The 21,299-nt window shown below is 44.2% G+C and overlaps 1 pseudogene; it reads right to left on the bottom strand.

Moving 5' to 3' along the window:
• Nucleotides 1-1,626: 1,626 nt before the first annotated feature.
• Nucleotides 1,627-20,881, bottom strand: LOC119854831 (annotated as a pseudogene).
• Nucleotides 20,882-21,299: the final 418 nt, after the last annotated feature.

Here is a 21,299-nt window from a genome sequence, read left to right as displayed (position 1 = left end):
ATGAGCTAAAAGCTAGCTGGCCCTTAGCTCAGGCTGTAGAACAGACTCATTAATCTCTGAGTGGTCTCGATGCCACTAGAGGGGACAGAACACCACGCTCAGGAGGTTTGTGGGTTACAATCCCACCAGTCGATACTGGTTTCTCAGGCTCCCACTGTTTGCAGCTGTTATGCAAATGTCACCACCAGCTTTGACTTGGTTCTTGCTACATCCCACAGCAGACTGCCCTCCAGGAAATGGTCATGTTCCTCCCAGGTCTTCCAGTGGCTCTGCAAATAGCATAAGGTGTCCTGTGCTTGCAACACTCCTGACAATAGTGCAGAACTGGGCAGACTCCATGCTTCTGTCAGAGATAGTGGTCAGTGACAAATCTTGCACAGGTTCATTGGATTTTCAAAATAGGAGTGAAAATTATGGGCTAGAGGTGACATTATGGGGGTGCAGAAAGTTGCAGGATGGGAACTTGACCCTGCAGTCCCAGTCACCCCTGTGCAATTCATTTCTGCCCCACCATGCATTGCCAAAGCTTCCCAAAAGTCAGCGCACTGGATGGTGGTGAGTTGCACCCTGGGATACCTACCCCATGGTGCACCACACTGTGCATCAATACAAGCACTTCTGGTGTGTATGCACTGTGCCATGCAAGGAGCCAAGTACATACACGCACAAGCGATATACTAACTGTGGTGGCTTTATGCCCATGCAACTTGCAGTTGCAAAAGGTTGTAGTGTAGACATGCCCTATGTTATTCTCTTATTACTATAATTCAGAACAAAAGAGTGGCCATGACAGACTGCAGTCTGCCCTAGTGCGCGGGGGCTAGATGATGACTGGCAGTAGTCACTGAGGCAAGATGGGTTTAGAGGGTTGGAGGTTCCCCTGGGAGGGGAGACCCAGAGCATGGGGGTACTGCTGGGACAAAACCATGAGGAAAAGGGCACTGGGGTCCGGGAGGAACATGGGGCCAGCGGCAGGCGAGCACCGGCCAGAAGGAGGCGCTCCAGAACTGAGAAAAAGCTAATTCCCAAACGACCAGCAGGAGGCACCAATGAGTCGTCACTTCGCAACAGCCCTATTACCCCAACGGCCCGTGCAGCTCCACTATGTGTGTGCATGCAAATGGCCAGTTAGCTGCATTACCTACTGTGACAGGTTTCAGAGGGGTAGCCATGTTAGTCTGTGTCAGCAAAAACAACGAGGAGTCCTTGTGGCACTTCAGAGACTAACAAATTCATTTGGGCATAAGCTTTTGAGGGCTAAAACCAATTAAATGTATTACCGACTCTGCAAGTACCCCATCTGCAGGCACTGAATGTCTGTGCATACAAATAAGGGATGGAATTGCCTGTGGAAAAATTCACATCTTGATTTGTGAAGATTAGTCCCTGGAAGTATTGTTGAAACATCATCTGTCATCTTTTGTTCACCTAAATGGAGATTCAAGTCTCCAAAGATCCTCTATGGCTCCTTGAGCAGCATACAGGTGACAACTGGTGAGCCCTCTTTCAATGTATGATCTATTTTAAAATATGGAAAAAAATTAGATTGCAGTGCCCTCTGGTGGGCAGGTAAAGAAACTGATAAAATTCAGCATTATCACGATATCAAAAAATGGATACAGAAGCCAGAATGCAGCACTGATTTTACTTAGCGTACTTTGGACAACAGTTCATTTGTATTACTTATTCAAATTACAACGTAACTTTTTAGGGAAAAAATCATTACAGCAATTTGTATTATATCCCTTTAGGGATTCTTTTCTAGGGAAGGAAAGATACAGGATTGTAATAATTGTGTAAAGCCTTAGTTAGATAATGATTCATGTTTGTAAGGCACTTTGAAGATAAATTTGAAAGAACTTTTCCATAAGCATTAACAGGGATAAAAGCAATATGAGTCCAGAGACTTTAAACAGGATTCTATCGAAGTTACTCTAAAAACCCTAAATTCTAAAGAATTTGACAGACAGATCCTTTCTATAATTTTTTTAAACCATTCCATAGAATTTGATCGAGAATTATATTCCAGTTACAGAATTCTTTCGCTTTGGTTACAAGTTATATGGAGACGTTGTATTCCTCTATTGAGTTCATTAGGACTTTCTTAGGAAAGGAAATTATCAGAAAGCTTAAGCATCATTAAGTCAGCCTTGTCTTTTATACGGGACTGCCCAGGCATGGCACTATTCAGGATCAGACGAACTCCACCTATGTGTGTCTGCGCTTGGCAATGGCTTCTATTCTGTCTCTTAGGGTTTTTGCCCAGTCGTCTTCTCTCCTCAGTGTCGTGGACCTGGTCTCCATCACTTTTAAAGCTTGTATATCGGGTGGAACTTCAGGAAAAAGCTTCGCTCGGAGCACGGCATCTGGGAACTTTGCTGCTGAGGCAGGTGCTAAGCAGCACCTGGGTCTGCTGTGAAAAGAGAGAGAGAGAGACCTAGGATGTCGTGTACTATTAGTAGTTCTGGTGTCAGTTGGGTGTAGACCCACCCAAAATAAAGGGCACACCCCCTCTGCTAAAGGGGCAGAACCACCAAGCCTAGGCTCTTAGCAATTTCTGGGGACAATTAAAGAGAAAACAGAAGTGGGGTCAAAGGTTAATAATGAGGGAGCCAGAGGGGCACACTGAGCAAAGAACTCCAGACAGCGCTCATGGCTCCTCAAAGGTGTCTAATGAGTCAGTGAGTCTGGCTGGAGGTCTGATCTGAGAAGGGAACGGAAATAGGCCTGTGGTCGCAGAGCACCTCTTTGTCCAGCTTCCTCCTCCCAGTGTGGTGGATGGTCAACCTGGCCAGTGCCAGGAGGAGGTTGACAAGAAGGTCCCGCAACTCTGAGGGGCACAGATGGGATGTGATTGGATCAGGAGGTGCAGGAAAAAGTGCAGCCACAACCTCAGTAAGAGGTTATGAAGGAGTTGGAAGAGAGGCTGCAACCTGAGGCACCCATGCAGATGTGAGCCAGGATCTCCCTCTTGCCGCAGAAGGAAGCACAAATGCTGCTCTCATAAGATCACCTGGGATGTTAGCCACTTCCTGAAAGGAATCTGGCCTTCCATTAGTAGCTTCTTACTTGCTGACATGGCAGTCCAACTGCTGATAATGGTAGTGAACAGCCACAGCTGAGTGGGGACATAACAGGTAGTGATTATCTTCCCAACAGCGTCTCATTGCTTGAACAATGTCTTTGTCAGATGCTGAACATGAGCTCAGCACTTCAGAAAGCTGGAGAACCAAGGAGAGGGGAAAAAACAGAAACAAAACCCCCAAAAATCATAGACAAAAACCACACTAGAATTTACAGATCAATGACAAATCATTTTTAAAAATGTATTAAAAGTTCATTCTGTGATATTACCACTTTATGTAACACCTTCTTATTTGTTAGTATCTTGAATGCAAGAGAGACGGGTACTTCTGTCAGACACATTGATATCATCACCAGAGTCAGTCCAGCTATATCAGTTAATAACTGCCATTTGTTGGCGGACACAATGCAACTGACACCGGTATTTGAGGATATCGATCCCAAACCCTGATGTTTGTGATGGCTGAAATAATACATATCTTCTACGATTTAACAAGGGCTTTGCTAGTGTTTCTTTCCCATGGTGATAACAAACATTGAAACCATTAGTTTACTTTTCACCTTTGATTTTTCTCCCTTTCAGCTGATGCCTGGTTCACCAAAGCTCTTGCTTAAAAGGTTAAGCATGCATGTAGTCCCACAGAAATCCATACCACCACTCACAAATTTAAAGTTATGCACTTGGTTAAAAGCTTTGCTGGCTCAGGGTGTTGCACAGTGAAATTACATTGTCGGGGAGTGTTTTGGTCCTATATACAAATAATGCACATGCTACTGGACTGGGGTTTCTAGGACTACAGGGGAATGTTTAAATCCCAACAAAATAATTGTAATTTTAAAAGATACCTATGCACACAGGTTTTGTAAACGCCTGTCTTCCACCACCCTACCTACACATACCTACATTTTAGGTTTGAGATGACGTGGCATGATCCCTTCAATACACTTGCAATATTAATATTTATTCTGAAAACAGCTGATTTAAAAAATTGTGATGGAAAAGTATTTACTAAACACACATGAAGGGACTGACCTTTCTCTTCACTACTTCTGGGAGTGTAAGGTTTTTTGATGTGTAAAACTGTTCCATCAGAGTTTTAATCAAGCTGCCATCACAGTCCGAAAGCAGCCACAAGATTATCTCCATATTGTAAGTTTCCTAAAAAACACACTCTACACACATGAACCTCCATCCACAAAGGATCAAATTCAGAATCTGGAGCACCGGTGATCTCTAGTTGGATACTTAGTGCAGTAGATACTACTGTACCGCACGGCTGAGCACCTCTTGTGTGCTCAATGAGAATTGGAGATACTCAGCTTCTTGCAGAATGAGGCCTTGTATATTTGTGTCAGAATAAATAGGGCTGGAAACACCCAGCTACCTGGCTCTATTCCAGGCCATTTATAAAGGTATGTCAGCACATTTGGGAGCTTTTACTGTCCATTGCTGTCACTATTGTCCTGGAATTGCTCCTCCTAGGAAACAATTCACAGCTCATTTCACATTGAAAGGGGTTGCCTGCATGAGACACTTTTCTGGTATAGCTTCAGTTTTGTCGGTCTTCCCTCTCGCCCCCCACAGGATTCCAGCCTCATTCTGGGCGAACCATGGAGAGTGCTCACTGAATGAGTAGACATTCGATATTTCCCTTAATCCTCATTTGTACATGGAGAAACATAATGAAATGGAAATAACGAGGAGTCCATGTGGCACCTTAGAGACTAACAAATTTATTCAAAGCAACCTCCATCCTTTCATGCATTTATTACCTGCTCCTGTATTTTCACTCCATGCATCTGATGAAGTGGGTTCTAACCCACGAAAGCTTATGCCCAAATAAATTTGTTAGTCTCTAAGGTGCCACAAGGACTCGTTATTTTTGCTGATACAGACTAACACAGCTACCACTCTGAAACCTCTCATAATGAAGAAGGTACCCTCTGACAGCCATCTAGTGGCTTATGTGGAAGAAATTCTTTAAGGGACTGCTCTCAGTCTAGTTGATAATCAAAACCTAAAAACCACACCATGAAAACCACCAGTGCCATGGGAAATTCAAGATTAGGGCTCCCTTGTGCTAGGCATTGTATGGTCAAAGAAAGAAGATAGTCCTGACCCTAGAGAGCTCAGAGTCTAGGCGTTTGTCTACACTTGAAACACTGCAGTGGCACAGCTGCAGCTGCACTGCTGTAGCACTTCAGTGTAGATACTACCGAAGCCGAGGGGAAGGATTCTCTCCTCGGCCTAGTTAATCCACCTCCCCAAGAACTGGTAAGGAGGCTGATGAAGAATTTACACCTAGGGGTTAGAGCTGCTTAAGTCCATTGCTCAGGGGTGTGGATTTTCACACCTCTGAGCAATGTAGCTGGCTCAACCTAATGTTTTAGAGTTGGCTAGTCCTAGCATACAACAAGAGGACAAAAAAGAGAAAGAGGACCCCATTATGTGGCCCTCTGATGGGGTGTGCATCCTAATAGGCCCTGAAGGGGTTAATGTGGGGCTGAGAGGCAAAAGACTCAGGTGTAGCTGATCATGAAGCCTGCTGTGTAGGGGCTGGCTGGTTAGTATAAAGCCAGGAAGTTGAGAGCAGAAGACAGCTGCAGGGAGATTTACAGTCACTCCCTAGAGAGAAAGGGTGTTGGCCATGGACAAGGAGAAGATCCAGGGGGAGAGTAAACCTGGAATCCTGCCCGAGACTGGGGATTCAGGCAAGAAAGGTAAAGTAGCCATGGGGAGCAAAGGAACCGCCGGTGGTAAACCACATGTAGGGAGGTGGAGTAGGAACCCTAGGCAACAGCAACAGGGTCCGAGAGCGAGAAGCCCTAGGTTGCTAGTCACAGGGTTCCTGGGCTGGAACCCAGAGTAGCAGGTGGACCAGGGCTCCCCTATCAGCCACTGGCAAAATGGCACAGGACCTGCAACTGGAAGAGAAGACTGCCTGAGACAACATATGAACAGCTTGTCCGGGGGATGTTGTTACCCCAGAACAGGGGGATAATATAGTGACCTGGCTAGAGGTCAGGAAGCAGATTAGCAGAATTACTGACATCTTGGCAGAGACCCAGGATTTTTTTAATTGCGCTCCTGGATGAAGAACATGGTCGACAACTCCACTTCTCAGGCACAATGGGACTTTCTACCACAGGGGAAAAGCTCATCTATACAGGAGACCGAGCTGTCTCAAAGGCGGTTTGAGACTGTGGAATGGCCTATCTGGAACTACCGACCATCACAAATCTCCCCACCTTCTCCAAATGCCAGGGAACCTTCTTCAGCCTGCTGTTGGTAGTATAAACACAGAGCAACACGTTAACAAAACAAAAAAATCCCTACCAAAAAATCACACTGCACAAAGAATTCTCCCACTAGGGAGACAATCAGAGGGAGAATGAACCACACATGACATGTTAGTCACATCACTTCATGCACTACTGGAAGGCACTCAGACTCTGCAGTGAGGAGTGTGGTGTAAGAACCGATGTAGAACAGAATCTGGATAGCAAAATAATTTTAGTAGATGCATCATTCAACATAGTATATATGATCTCTCCTTCTTAAGCAGACACATACCTGAATATCCATTGCAGAAGCTAAAGTTGGCTTAACACTCCCCGAGAATGAGAAATCTCCATGCTGAATTGCCCTGTGCATAATGTTATTATTCACCACAGCAACGAGTTGGATTGGAAGTACCATTTTCTGGGCGATATATCCAGCAGGGAAAGAAAACAATTACACCTGGGCTTCAGCCCCACGATGAAATGCTCATAAAGCGGATTAACCAATGAAATCATTGCTCCTCCATTTGTACAAATTTATCAGGAGAGGCCAAAAATTATGTTCCATAATGCAGCTATATCTTTAATATACAAGTATAGCCCAAAGAAAGTACAGCTCCCTGTGTACAATGCTCCATTTGAGCAGCCTCACAGCAAGAGAGACCACCACATGGCTGGTCCTGGAGTCTCTGCGGCCCCCACCATCATATTAAGAGATGTTGTGAAGAGAGGGACCTCTGGAAGATGCTTTTCATTCAGATAGGATGTGACTTTTGAACTCTTGGCAACATGCTAATGAAGCTTCAGGCAGATGCTCCTGAAATATCATGAATGCAACTTTTTACATCACCCCTTGTTTTGCTTTTCCAGTAGATATGATTCCCCTAAAGTTAAAAAGGCCAGAACTGTAAAGTTAGGAGAGAGCTGTTACCATGATTGCCCCCCCTGCAAAACAGGATAGAGTTCATGTGCAAATGTATGTATAATGAGCCACAGGTACACACAGCCCCTACCCAGCACGTACACACAGGCCAGATTAGTTGTACTACTACAAATGTATTCACATCTAATTTAGAAAAATCATCTCTGCAGTATTTTCTCTCTTCAGTATCCAACTAATTCTGTTCATGTGTATTTTTAACATGCTCATACCTTATTATCTATATATGGCACCATAGCACTATTTTGGATTATCTGTATCATGTATGTCACCAGCAATGCTGTTCGTACTTAAATATTACTAATCATGATTTAAGTGGTTCAGAAAAAAAATACAACCTCCCTCTTTATCACAAACCAGTGTTTGGTTTTAAGACGCAAAGAATGTCTTTTCCTCCCACCTAACCTGTGAGATTTCCTCCAGCCCCTGTTGGCACAACAATTTCCACAGCCGACAGTGGAGTCATGTCCATGGATAGGGTGCATTGAAAGTAAGCATAGAAGTAGTGAGCAATCTGCACCATAATCCTAGACAAGTTGATTGAGTTCAAACTCATCAGATTGTGTTGTCTGGCAAAATCTGCATCAGCGAACAATTCTTTGATCGACTCGTCAATTTCATCACTATTTCCATGAGCTGTGGAAAAGAGGAACAATCAGGAGTATTAACTGAAGTGTTGCTGAAATTAGTGAATTAGGCATTAAAATAGTTGTTTTCGCCTACCAAATAGGATTCAAGATTGATAGGTTATTCTAGCCATCGAACTGGAGCTGGGCTTTTGGTTCAGCCATCACACATATAGAGGGTCCAACAGCAATATTTGGATCCAGATGTAGGTTCCGATTCTAAATTACTCAGCATTCCCAACTTTTAAGAGTGTTTGGATCTGGGACTTTGGTTTGAGCTCATCTCTACGTTATTCCAAGGTCATAACATGAACCAGCAGCAGAGTCAAGACTTGAACGCATGTCTTATGGCTCCCAGAGTGCTGCCTGGGCCAAACTGAGTCATGAGCGATCCTTCTAGATTCATAGATTCATAAATACTAAGGTCAGAAGGGACCATTCTGATCATCTAGTCCGACCTCCTGCACAGCGCAGGCCACAGAATCTCACCCACCCACTCCTATGAAAAACCTCACCCATGTCTGAGCCATTGAAGTCCTTAAATCATGGTTCAAAGACTTCAAGGAGCAGAGAAGCCTCCCTCAAGTCAACCATGCCCCATGCTACAGAGGAAGGCGAAAAACCTCCAGGGCCTCTCCAATCTGCCCTGGAGGAAAATTCCTTCCCGACCCCAAATATGGCAATCAGCTAAACCCTGAGCATGTGGGCAAGATTCACCAGCCAGATACTACAGAAAATTCTTTCCTGGGTAACTCAGATCCCATCCATCTAATATCCCATCTCAGGGAATTAGTCCTATTTACCCTGAATATTTAAAGATCAATTTCTTACCAAAATCCCATTATACCATCTCCTCCATAAACTTATCAAGTAGAATCTTAAAGCCAGATAGATCTTTTGCCCCCACTGCTTCCCTTGGAAGGCTATTCCAAAACTTCACTCCTCTGATGGTTAGAAACCTTCATCTGATTTCAAGTCTAAATTTCCTGGTGGCCAGTTTATACCCATTTGTTCTTGTGTCCACATTGGTGCTGAGCTTAAATAATTCCTCTCCCTCTCCTGTATTTATCCCTCTGATATATTTATAGAGAGCAATCATATCTCCCCTCAACCTTCTTTTAGTTAGGCTAAACAAGCCAAGCTCCTTAAGTCTCCTTTCATAAGACAAGTTTTCCATTCCTCGGATCATCCTAGTAGCCCTTCTCTGTACCTGCTCCAGTTTGAATTCATCCTTTTTAAACATGGGAGACCAGAACTGCACACAGTATTCTAGGTGAGGTCTCACCAGTGCCTTGTATAATGGTACTAAAACCTCCTTATCCCTACTGGAAATGCCTCTCCTGATGCATCCCAAAACCGCATTAGCTTTTTTCACAGCCATATCACATTGGCAGCTCATAGTCATCCTATGATCAACCAATACTCCAAGGTCCTTCTCCTCTTCCGTTACTTCTAATTGATGCGTCCCCAACTTATAACTAAAATTCTTGTTATTAATCCCTAAATGCATAACCTTACACTTCTCACTATTAAATTTCATCCTATTGCTATTACTCCAGTTTACAAGGTCATCCAGATCCTCCTGTATAATATCCCAATCCTTCTCTGAATTGGCAATACCTCCCAGCTTTGTATCATCTGCAAACTTTATTAGCACACTCCCACTTTTTGTGCCAAGGTCAGTAATAAAAAGATTAAATAACATTGGTCCCAAAACCAATCCCTGAGGAACTCCACTGGTAACCTCCCTCCAACCTGACAGTTCGCCTTTCAGTAGGACCCGTTGCAGTCTCCCCTTTAACCAATTCCTTATCCACCTTTTGATGTTCATATTGATCCCCATCTTCTCCAATTTAACCAATAATTCCCCATGTGGCACAGTATCAAATGCCTTACTGAAATCTAGGTAAATTAGATCCACTGCATTTCCTTTATCTAAAAAATCTGTTACTTTTTCAAAAAAGGAGATTAGGTTGGTTTGGCACGATCTGTCTTTTGTAAAACCATGTTGTATTTTGTCCCATTTACCATTGACTTCAATGTCCTTAACTAATTTCTCCTTCAAAATTTTTTCCAGGACCTTGCATACTACAGATGTCAAACTAATTGGCCTGTAGTTACCTGGATCACTTTTTTTTCCTTTCTTAAAAATAGGAACTATATTAGCAGTTCTCCAATCATTCGGTACTACTCCTGAGTTTACAGATTCATTAAAAATTCTTGCTAATGGGCTTGCAATTTCAGGTGCCAATTCCTTTAATATTCTTGGATGAAGATTATTTGGGCCCCCCGATTTAGTCCCATTAAGCTGTTTGAGTTTCGCTTCTACCTCAGATATGGTAATATCTACCTCCATATCCTCATTCCCATTTGTCATGCTACCATTATCCCTAAGATCCTCTTTAGCCTTATTAAAGACTGAGGCAAAGTATTTGTTTAGATATTGGGCCATGCCTAGATTATCTTTAACCTCCACTCCATCCTCAGTGTTTAGCGGCCCCACTTCTTCTTTCTTAGTTTTCTTCTTATTTATATGGCTATAGAACCTTTTACTATTGGTTTTAATTCCCTTTGCAAGGTCCAACTCTACTCGACTTTTAGCCTCTCTCACTTTATCCCTACATGTTCTGACCTCAATTAGGTAGCTTTTCTTGCTGATCCCTCCCATCTTCCACTCCCCGTATGCTTTCTGCTTCTTCTTAATCACCTCTCTAAGAAGAAAACTGACCAGAATAACTCCAACTATTTACAAGGGAGGGGAAGACTGAGCAGCAAGGAGGATAAATTATCTTGGAGGGAAGGTCTCATTCTTTTAGTGCAAACCAATTATCTGTGTAAATACTATTCAGCCACTGGGGAATAGTTTTAAACCTATGACTAGAAAAGAAGGAAACCTGAGCAGCTCTGAGTCAACTGGTGAACAAGTCAAGAAAGTAACGCAACTCCAACTAGCCTCCAATTAGTTAGAGGCCTGGGGTTCTGAAAAGTGAAACGTTGAAGTAACAGTCATGCTGAATAGAGAGAAGCAGGAGAGGGTAATATATTTTATTGGACCAACTTCTGTTGGTGAGAGACAAGCTTACAAAGAGCTCTTCTTCAGGTCTGGGAAACATACTCAGACCTGAAGAAAAGCTCTGTGTAAACGCGAAACCTTTTCTCTCTCACCAGCAGAGATTGGTCCTATAAAAGGTATCACCTCACCCACCTTGTCTCTCTAATTTCCAGGGACCCACATGGCTACAAAATACTGCATACAAGTCATGATGATTGATGGCCCAACAAGGTACACCCACAGTGGGAGCAGCATAGAACACAATTCCCCCGAGGCTTTCTAGAATTAATGGCCAGTTCACATTGGGACTGACTTTAACATCAACCCAGCAATAGTATAAAATAGATAATCTAACAAAATGCAAACCAATAAACACACGGACATTCTCTTCAATCATTGTCATCATCTGCAGTTCTTGTATCTGGCTGCAGAGATCTTTGGGTAATAGAACAAAGATATCCATGTTGTTTTCCCCTCACACACTTTCAATTGCTGCGCTACCAGTGTCTCCCGCAGTTCCTGTTTCACATTAACATAATCAAGGAGAAAATAATGATATCTATTAATTAAGAGTTAATTAAAGACTGAAAGATCAGCCAGATTTGTATTTTCACACAGAAGAAGGGTGCAGTTCTCAGACTGGGATACTTTTGCTTAGTGCCGGGTGTATGGCATTTAACACTGGAAAATGAACACCTCCCAATAGGCAAGTGTCTGCATCACAAACCACTACCACCAGTGGCACCTTTGCTGGTCTCAGCAGAGGCACCAAAGAATGAATGGGAGGCTGAACCAGTAAAGATGTCCTCTAGGTCAAGTGAGGCATACTGGCTGCCCTGTTTGAGATAACCCTGGAGACTTACATACTAGTTATCAATCCAGTTTCACTCATAAGCACTAATATGAGGCTAGAGTATATGGACCTTTGCACCATTTTGGTAGCCTCTGCACTGGCATAAATTCCAAGTACATTTCTTGCATCCATCTGTTTAGCTGTAACCTACCGACCAGAATAGTGATGTGCTTCTTCCTTTTCTTTAGGAAGTACTGTAAAAACTGCCCTGTGCAGGACAAGGACAAGTCCTTAAAAGCATAAGTTACACCATGCCAGAGCTCCAAAACATTCAACCCATCCTTCAGCCTGGCCAGATGCACAACATTGTTGTGCCAGAACCTCCGGAAGGCGCTGTCAATCAGATCTGGAGGGAAGCAGTTGAAGGGGACTGTTAGAACAGGTACCAGGAACAAACCTCCAACACATCACCTGCATGATCATGGTTTGCCAGGCTCATGAGAATCTTTACTGAAAAACCAAAGACTCTCCAGTACCGCAGAGCTGAGGAAGTGATAGACAGAAGCCCAACACATTATTCTCTTACAAATTAAGAGTCTGCTCCTCAGTGTAAATTGGACAGCTCCACTGACCTTAACAGAGCTGTGCTGATTTATACCAACTGAGGATCTGACCCAATCAGAATTATTTGAACAATTAAAACAAGAATCAACCAATGTTGCAGTGAACCAGCTCGGGTAGATGGTCCCCACTGCCCTCTAATGGACGCAGTGAGACTTTGGATAGGTGCTATATTAAAATCTAACTGTATAAACAGAACTGCACAACTGTCTGTCAGAGGCCATTTACAGCTGACAGCTAAGGAGATGCTGCTTTTACAGCAGGAGAATCCAAACTCTTTTCCCATTGTTGGAGAGAAATTTGCGCATCCATGGAGTGCACCACAGTGACAGCTCTGAAGCACCAAGAGGCCACCGATTTGTTACAAGTTTTCTTTACCAAAACCTACACCTGGCTTCATGTTACATGCTTGTTTTGTGATCCATTTTGCCAAGGGAAAATATAGAACCAGGAACTTCTGATAGAAGAAGGAATCAAATTGCTACATTTGCTTTTACATCTGTTTTCAAATATGTGTTACTTAAAACAATCTGGGCCAAATTCTGACAGGATGCTACCCAAAGCAGAGAAAAACCACACACACAGCAAGAGAGGAAATTTCTTCCTTAATCCTGTCTACACCAATCAAAAACCACTTAGGGCTCCACAGGTCTTCTATGATAGAAGCCACAAAGGTGACAGAGCCATCTTATCTTTTCCATGCACACCCTGAGATACACCAATGGTCTCATCTGATACGCTCCCGTGTTCCTAGGAGTTTTCTACATGGAACAGCAGTGTGCAGCTGGTACTGCTGCAGCCAACATAAAGGTGCCCAAAAGCACTGATTTTGCAGCTTTATACACACTGTATTTGCACCCACAGCAACCTGGGAAACTGCATTAGCCATTTAAGAGAATGACATTTATAGACAGAGACAGAATTTGTTTGTTTAGAGACTCTTCTGCTAGTCTTCAGAAGAGAAGCAGATTTCCAACAATCTAGTTCAATGACAAGTGGATGTAACAATTGGGGGAGAGAAAGGACAGGGTAACATTAAAATAACTATTGAGATTCTGGCCAGTAAGGGCCTCCATAGGTCAATTGAGGATCAGGCTTATTAGACTGATGGATTAATACAGGGTCACAGTGATTCTCAAACTTTTTATATTGGCGACCCCTTTTACACAGTAAGCCTCTGAGTGCGACCCCCCGTCCTTATAAATAAAAAACATTTTTAATATTTAACATTATTTTAAATGGTAAATTTATACCCTGTTCTTCAAAATGGATTTACCTTTTCTCATCACTTTCACATTAAGACTAACACACATTTTTATTGAATTATTGTTATAAGCGGACAAGGATTTTTTAAATCATTACTGTTTAATACTGGGGTGCGAAGAAACTGTGCCAATATCACTTTTCACAGCAGACTTAGCGCCCCATCGCCACCCTTACTTCTGTGCTGCTGCTGGCGGCAGCACTGCCTTTAGAGCTGGGCAGCTCATGACTGCCACATAATAACCTCACAACCCCCTGACGGGATGCGACCCCCCATTTCGAGAACCGCTGTGGTAAAATAATAGTCTCATCTAAGAGCTTTGATACAAATAATGTGACTCCTACAGCATGTTTCTGGTTTGCATTGACCATTCAGCTCTTTCCGTGGGATTAGTTCAGATGAGATGAAGAGTGAACTCAGTTCTTTCACCAGCTCTGGATAGGAGAAGGCACTCCATGTTCGCAGAGTGTTATAATCCAGGGTAGGGTTTCCTGGAGCACAAAAAGGCCACCATCCGGTGCATAGCCAGAAAAGAGGGCTCCTTCAAAGTCAACGCTCCTGGTTTCTCCTCGAGTGCTGATGTACCTCATGTTTCCGGCATCACTGCAAGAGATGTGACAGTTACACCAGGGGGAGAAGTCTGGGGTATCGCAAGACAGGGAGACAGACTGACAGGTATTTTGTGGCTGCTGCTGTTATGCCCTTTACTGATCGGTGTCATGGAAACAAGGAACAGGACTAATTCACCCAGGCAACTAGTTCTGTGGAAGTACAAAGGAGTATTCTCAGGCCAGGACTCTCTGAGGAGATTAGAGGTACCCTGCATATTCCATGGAGCCTGGGAAATTTATTTGGGGAAGGAGAGAATTCAGTGGCTTCCGAATGAAGGGCCTGATCCCAAGATGCACTCAGCACCCACACCTCAGAATGAGACCCAGAGTTCAGACAGTAACTCCAAGCCCCAGTGTGTCCTGAGCCAACAAGGCAGGGGGAGCCTTACACACTTAACACTGGGAACCCAAAATTCCAGAGGATTCTCCTCTTACCACATTTAGTTCTCTGCAACTTGAACCCCCTCCCCTCCATACATGCGCCAAATATATTTAAATTCACTTATTTTCAAATCAGAAAAATAAACGTATCCCCGTCTTTAAAAGGACCCAGGCAACAACAGGGTCCAGGCAACCTGCCTGGGCTGGACCCATCTCTCTTCAAAGCCGTGCCTCTGGCAGCCACAGCTTCAGTGCAGCCTAAAGACGTACAGTTTTGGAAGCAGTTCAGGACAGCCTGAACAGGACAGCCCCTAAGCCTCTGCTTAGACTCTCTCCCTCCTGGCTGATGCAATGCTCCCAGCAACTCCCATCCAAAACATTCCCTCCCTCCCCACAGCAAATGCTTTCCAGTTCAGTTTCCTTCTGTGTCCAGTTCTAAGCAGCCTGTTGGAGTCCCCTTCGCAGCAGTAGGATCCCAATTGCTGGTCGTTCTTTGAGAGGTGGCTGAGCAATATTATTTGCTGTGCAATGGCTCACTGTGTATTTCTGATGCTGTCAAGGCAGAAGTGGATCAGCATCTAGCAGTCATTAGACACACCACTTGATTGGCTGCACGAAGGCGGCATGATTATTACTGCCACAGTCGTGTTAGGCAGGAGGGCAGGGTAGAAAATCATAGTGTTCCCTTCTGGCCTTGTAATCTATGTAAAAGAGCTGCATTTTCTGCACCCTTTCACTGAGCCTTTCTAGCATAACCTGAAGGGACTTTTCAGTGCAAACAAAATCCCCAATTGTGCAGATTTTCTTGGACAAATTGAGACAAGGGACATGATGGCCCCACCCCAAGAACTATGGACCCTGCAAGTCAAAAAACTATTCGCAGGAGTTACAATATTAAGGAACTTCAGCAGTGCTGTTTAAAGCCAGGAATTTGTTTCATTTTGCAGCTGTGGGAGTGATAAGGGACAGAACCTTGCTCTAGTCCTCCCTCAAGCACAGCATAAGATCGGCTACAATGTTTGACCCATATAAGAGGCCTGGACCTGGAACATGGGTTTTGTGCCTGTCAGTTGTATGGGAAAATTCTGAGCCTGCCTCCACTGAGCCAGGCTCAAATCAATGTGTTCATCTATCAGACTTCTGGCTGAGTCACACGCAGTGTCTGTAGGTGGAACAGAATAAACCCCTTCCGAGGTACACAGTCTTTAACTTTTCCTGGCCCTGGAATAGGGCCATAACCAAAAGCTTCCTCCCTGTCTTCCTGCAGCTCTCCCTGGGCTCAGTCCTTGCTCAGTCCCAGCAGCCAGCCCGGAGCTCCTTCCTAGCTCCCCCCCCGGTCCCTGCCCACAATGGGCTGTCCAGGCTTCTGCAGCTCTTTCAGCCAGGCAGGACCTCAGGCCGCTCTCTTCCAGCTCTGGGCAGCAACTGACTGACTCTGTCCCTGCTGCTCCTTTTTAAATGGCCCTGATTGCCAGCTCCTGCAGCTCCTCTGATTGGCTGCTTCCCGTGGAGCCACTCTAGGCTGCTTGGAGGACTTCTCTTCTGCTTCTCTCTGGAACAGGGTGTGGCAAAAGCCTGAGGCCTCCAGCAGGAAGCCAAGGACTGGATGGGACAGGAGATTGAACTATTCTCTTAGGCCTATAGGGATCGCTCTAGTGCTATACCTGCTTCTCCTGACAACATAGGGCTGTCCACACCGGCGCTTAGGTCGGTGTAAGTTACGTCACTTGGAGGGCGGCTTATTCACTCCCTGAATAACATAACTTATTCTGACATGAGCAATAGTGTGTTTTAAAATTTAAAAGTGGGACAAGTTCGCCTGTAGAATGTAACTTTAATCTGCTTCAATGGATTACACCAAGGATTAATTTGACCCAGGGCATGTCTACACTTGGACCCCCAAGTTAAGCACTCCCCCACCGAGTTAAGCCCCCTACCCCAAGTTAAGCACCTCACCCCTGCACTCCCCAAACCCCTGTCCCTAGCCATAAGCCCCCTCCCACACACCCAAACTGCTACTGCTCGTCTGGGGCTGCCCAGCTCAGGCAGTCCCTGAGCCAGAACCAGCCGCTGCAGAAGTCACGGAGGTCATGGAAAGTCAAGGAATCCATGACCTCCGTGACAGACTGTCAGCCTTAATGATAACATAATTCCACTAATGCCTCAGGAGGATGTTAAACAGCAGCTACTAAAGTTAGACATTTTAACTTTCATCCAAGAGTATAAAAGAGCTGCCTGACAAGATCACTGGCCCATTAATGTTGATTTTCGATAACTCCTAGTGCCTGGGGAAGTTCCAGAAGACTGAAAGAAAGCTAATGTTGTGCCAATATTTAAACAAAGTAAACAGAATGACCCGGGTAATTATAGGCCTGTCAGTCTCTGACATCATCCCAGGCAAGATAATGGCGCAGATGACACAGAGGTTAATTAATAAAGAATTGAAGAAAAGTAATATTTCTAGTGGGGTTGTGGGGTTTGACAGGGATCTGTTCTTGGCCCTACTTTATTTAATGTTTTAAACAATGGAAGAAAACATAAAATCATCATGGATAAAGTTTGCAGATGACACAAAAATGGGGAAGTGGTAAATAATAAATAGGACTGGTCACTGATCTAGAGCAATCAGGATCGCTTGGTAAACTGGGCACAAGTAAACACTATGCGTTTTATTATAGCTAACTATAAATGTATACATCTAGGAACAAAGAATGGAGGCCATACTTCCAGGATGGGGGACTCTATCCTGGGCAGCAGTGACTGAAAAAGATTTGGGGGTTGTGGTGAATAATCTACTGAACATGATTATCATGTTATACCACCCCACCCCACCCCCCACTGTTCCTCTGATATTCTTGTTAACTGCTGGAATTAGCCTACCTGCTTGTCACCATGAAAGGTTTTCCTCCTTTCCCCCCCCCTGCTGTTGGTGATGGCTTATCTTAATACCACTCGATCCATTGTCTACAGCCAAGCGCTACGATATAACCGCATTTGCTCCAACCCCTCAGACAGAGACAAACACCTACAAGATCTCTATCATGCATTCCTACAACTACAATACCCACCTGCTGAAGTGAAGAAACAGATTGACAGAGCCAGAAGAGTACCCCAGAAGTCACCTACTACAGGACAGGCCCAACAAAGAAAACAACAGAACGCCACTAGCCATCACCTTCAGCCCCCAACTAAACCTCTCAACGCATCATCAAGGATCTACAACCTATCCTGAAGGACGAGCCATCGCTCTCTCAGATCTTGGGAGATAGACCAGTCCTTGCTTACAGACAGCCCACCAATCTGAAGCAATACTCACCAGCAACCACACACCACACAACAGAACCACTAACCCAGGAACCTATCCTTGCAACAAAGCCCGTTGCCAACTCTGTCCACATATCTATTCAGGGGATACCATCATAGGGCCTATCACATCAGCCACACTATCAGAGGCTCGTTCACCTGCGCATCTACCAAAGGTGTGATATATGCCATCATGTGCCAGCAATGCCCCTCTGCCATGTACATTGGCCAAACTGGACAGTCTATTATGGACAAGAATGATATGGACACAAATCAGACGTCAAGAATGATAACATTCAAAAACCAGTTGGAGAACACTTCAATCTCTCTGGTCACTCGATCACAGACCTAAGAGTGGCTATCCTTCAACAAAAAAGCTTCAAAAACAGACTCCAACGAGAGACTGCTGATGGAATTAATTTGCAAACTGGATACAATTAACTTAGGCTTGAATAGAGACTGGGAATGGATGAGTCATTACCAAAGTAAAACTATTTCCCCATGGTATTTCTCCCCCCCACCCCACCCCCCACTGTTCCTCTGATATTCTTGTTAACTGCTGGAATTAGCCTACCCTGCTTGTCACCATGGAAGGTTTTCCTCCTTTCCCCCCCTGCTGTGGGTGATGGCTTATCTTAAGTGATCACTCTCCTTACAGTGTGTATGATAAACCCATTGTTTCATGTTCTCTGTGTGTGTGTATATAATCTCTCCTCTGTTTTTTTCCACCAAATGCATCCGATGAAGTGGCTGTAGCTCACGAAGCTTATGCTCTAATAAATTTGTTAGTCTCTAAGGTGCCACAGTACTCCTTTTCTTGTTTGCGAATACAGACTAACACGGCGCTACTCTGAAACCTCTCCTTACAGTGTGTATGATAAACCCATTGTTTCATGTTCTCTGTGTGTGTGTATATAAATCTCTCCTCTGTTTTTTCTCTCCTCTGTTTTTTCCACCAAATTCATCCGATGAAGTGAGCTGTAGCTCACGAAAGCTTATGCTCTAATAAATTTGTTAGTCTCTAAGGTGCACAAGTACTCCTTTTCTTTTTGTGTTATACCAGGGTGACCCTGTGGCCAAAGAGCTAATGTGATCCTGGGATGCATAAAGAGGAATCTAAAACAGGAGTAGAGAGGTTATTTTACGAAGATATTTGACATTGGTTGGAGACGCTGCTGGAATACTGTGTCCAGTTCTATGCCCACATTCAAGAAAGATGTTGATAAATTGGAAAGGGTTTAGAAAAGAGCCAAAGTATGATTAAAGGATACAAAACCATGCCTCATCAGTGATAGACTCATAGTTCAAACTAGTTAGTTTAACAAGAGAAGATTAAGGGGTGACTTGATTATAGCCTGTAAGTACCTTCACGGGGAACAAATATTTAATAATGAGCTCTTCTATCTAGGAGAGAAAGGTGTAACATGATCCAGTGGATGGTAGCTGAAGTTAAAAAAATTCAGATAGGAAATAAGGCATATATTTTAAACAGTTTTCAGAGTAGCAGCTGTGTTAGTCTGTATGCGCAAAAAGAAAAGGAGTAGTTGTGGCACCTTAGAGACTAACAAATTTATTTGAGAGCATAAGCTTTCATGAGCTACAGCTCACTTCATTGGATGCATTAAGTGGAAAATACAGTGGGGAGAGTAATTAACCATGGGAACAATTTACCAAGGGTTTCGGTGGATTCTCCATCATTGGCAATTTTGAAATCAAGATTGAACGTTTTTTCCTTAAAACTGCTGCTCTAGGAATGATTTTGAGGAGGTTCTCTGGCCTATGCTATGCAGGAGGTCAGACCAGATGAGCGTAATGGTCCTTTCTGGCCTTGAAAAGTACAAATGCCCAGAATCTCAGCTTCATTGCAAAAAAATCCAGATTTGTAGCCATCATGTTGTGGATTAAAATTGGAAAATCTGAACACCAAAGGCTTAAACACAGCAAAGAAAAAAGAGCTAAAACTTATTATTTTTTTAAATCTCATGATTTTTCAGAGGTCTGAATAATGATTTTTCAATTTGGGGGGTTACACACAGTATTAGACTGTAAGCAATTTGGTACCGGGACCATCTTTTTGTTCTGCGTCTGTACAGCACCTAACACAATGGTTCATGACGGGGCTCCTAGGCACACCACTGCCAATACAAATATTAAATTATCATACAGCGTAGGCAAACCAATGGCTTTCCGATTCAAGCATGCAGCCTTGGAAGGAGGAGGGTGTCCCGCACCACCCAGAAAGCTCTGACAGAGCAGGGTGAGATTTTTCAGTGACCCTTTTCTTATTTTTGCCCCAAAATATAGATTTGGGTCAACCAAAATGTTTCCATATTTGTGTTGAATTCACCAGATTGGTTCAATCAGGGGAAAAAATGGACATTTTCAAAAACAAAACTATTCAATTTTTTAATTCAAAATTACATTTTGTTTCAAAATCTCCTTTAATTTCATTTGAAAAAACACTTCAAACAGCTGGAGAATACAACATGCTGGAGGGCCCCAGAATGAGCCTGGCCAGAGAACCGAACAATCAATGAGCAGTCCAGCACTGTTACGCCAGCAGGGGCACGCTCGCCCTTTCCATGTTTATTTGCAGCTTTGGGGCAGCGTTTTGCAGCCTGTCCAAGCTATAAGCAGCAGTCCCGCACAATCCAAAGCTTCTGCCACGGGTAGCGTCTGCTGGCCCCAGCCACGGAAAACACACTGGCCTGCAAATCAGAGCCAGTCACCACCTGGCAACAGGGCACTCTGGAGACACTCAAGCACTGAGAGTCACTGGCCCCAGGGTCCAGCAGGAGTGGGCTGTGGGGTGCAGGAGCCCAGGCAAATACCCCCCCAGTTAGTTACAGGCTTCAGCCCCTTGGAGCTTTGGAAACTGGCAGCTGATCCAGCCCATCTCATGGAGTGTGAGTGGGGAGGGCGAGCCCAGCCCCAGCCAATGGGCTGCAAGGATGCCCCAGCAGAAGAAAGCAATGCCCTCTCACCTCCGAGCAGGGCTCAAAGCAGCCCCATACAGCCATCCTTGCCCTGCCCGAAGCAGCTGGGGTTTACTTACTAATCAGCAAGGCATGAGGCATCAGCCACTCAATGCACAAGCCGACTAGACTCCGAGGTGGAACGAAATCAGGAGCCCCCAGTCAGTGAGCTCTGCTAAGCTTTATTTACTAGCCAGTAACAAACTGCTCTCAGCCTTTGCCTGTGTGTGAAAACAGCCCCCACTTCAACTCACATGTGGACTGCAGACTCCATCCAGTTGTAAGCCAAAAATCTGCATAAAGATATTTGCACTTCGATCCATCCATGAATCTCAAGATGCTTCGCAAACAATAATGAATAAAGCTA

The sequence above is a fragment of the Dermochelys coriacea genome, chromosome 4 (genome assembly GCF_009764565.3).
Source record: "Dermochelys coriacea isolate rDerCor1 chromosome 4, rDerCor1.pri.v4, whole genome shotgun sequence".
In the NCBI taxonomy this organism is placed as follows: domain Eukaryota; kingdom Metazoa; phylum Chordata; order Testudines; family Dermochelyidae; genus Dermochelys; species Dermochelys coriacea.
This window is presented reverse-complemented; position numbering and strand designations above follow the sequence as displayed.